We start from the raw sequence: 1,818 nt of genomic DNA on the forward strand, positions 1-1,818 counted from the left end.
ATTTCTTTTTTTCTTTTTTTTATAAAGGCCATGTCTCAAAATCTTAATTTTGTTCATGCCTTTGATGGCACAAACTATGACTATTGAAAAGCTCGTATGCGTTTCTTTTTAAAATCCATTGATGTTTGGCAGATTGTAGAATCTAGTTGGACTAAACTAGAGGATATAAGTCTCGAACTAATTCCTCAAAAAAAACGCACAACTTGCTAACGACAAAGCCCTCAATGCTCTATTTCAAGCTCTTTCACCTTTCTGAATTTGCAAGAATTTCAAACTGTAAATCCGCTCTAGAAGCAAGGCAAATCTTAGAAACAACATATGAGGGCACAAAACTTGTTAAATCTGCCAAGCTCCAAATGTTTATTTCTAGATTTGAAGAAATTAAAATGTTTAAAAAATAGACATTCAGAAAGTTTTACACTAAGATCAGCGACCTGACATGCCATTAAATTAGTGGCATGGTACATTTGGCACGCCACTAATTTTTTCGTTTCCCCCCATTTTCCCCCATTCTTTTCTTCCTACTCTTGTTCATCCCTCCCCCCCCCACTCCCCCCCCAATTTTCTCCTTCTAGAAGATCTTCTTTCTTCTCCCATACTTTTTCTATCTTCTTTCTTGTCTTCCTTTTCCTTATGTCTGACCAAACTGAGACTAGAGGGAGACCACAGAGATCCATGCCCTCTGCTTCAGAAAAACACAGGTACTCCTTTCTTCTTTCTTGTCTTCGTTTCTTCTTTTATCATCGTTTTTTTATTATTATATATATATTATATGTCTGGTGGTCTTTCAACAAGGTGATTCCCTCCTCTCTTTTGTCTTTGAATCTTTTAGAAAAATTCGGTTCTTTGAACCGATTAGGTTATGGGTGTAGACCGAAAATGAATGGGCAGAGAAGTTTGGGTTCTCCTTTTCTTGGGCGCTTTAGTCAAATGGGTAATTTTATGTGTTTCAATAGAATGGGTTTGATTTTTGTTTCATGCAAGAAATGTTTTGGTGAAGAAGGAAGAAAAAAGAAGCAGGATAGGAAGAAAAATTAATCTTTTGTTTTTTCAACTGTTGAATTTAATATTATTTTCTGCATTAAATTGTAGGTTATCTACTGCACAAGCTTGAACTAGAGTACCGATGGAAGCACACTGTTTAGTGGTTATACCGATGGTGTTGTAAGAGTGTGTGGGATTGGGCGTTACCAGTTACTCTTCTTAATTGTAGCAGATCTTAAAGTTTTAGGATTTTGTTGGTTTTATATTTATGTTGGACATGGCTTTGAGGCCAACGATGTTTTGGTTTGCCTTCTTGCATGCCTTCGTTTTGTTGCAGATAGTACTACTAATGATTTTTTTTTTTGCCACACCACAATTAATGGCATGGCTGTTCCTAACACACGCCACTAATTTAGTGGTGTGGCCAAATTTGCCACGCCACTAAATCGGAATTAGTGACTAACTGATTAGTGGTGTGGCAAAAATGCCACTAATTAAAGGTAACTAACATTTAGTGACGTGTGAGACACCAAAAAATGCCACTAAATGTAAGTCATTAAAAACCAGTTTTTTTTGTAGTGTTAGCTTGGATTAAAGCTAAATATAGAAGATTTTGCCTTTTCAGGAACCTGTCCCAGGAAACATAGCTCATCTGCTTCGTTTCTTAGCTTGGATCAAAGCTAAGTAGGGAGGATTTCGCCTTTTCGGGAACCTATCCCGGGAAACATAGCCCCTCTACTTCGTTACTTAGCTTGGGTCGAAGATAAGTAGGGAAGATTTTGCCTTTTCGGAAACTTGCCTCAGGAAACATAGTCCCTTTGTTGTTACTCTCAG

The sequence above is a fragment of the Alnus glutinosa genome, chromosome 8 (genome assembly GCF_958979055.1).
Source record: "Alnus glutinosa chromosome 8, dhAlnGlut1.1, whole genome shotgun sequence".
Taxonomy (NCBI): Eukaryota; Viridiplantae; Streptophyta; class Magnoliopsida; order Fagales; family Betulaceae; genus Alnus; species Alnus glutinosa.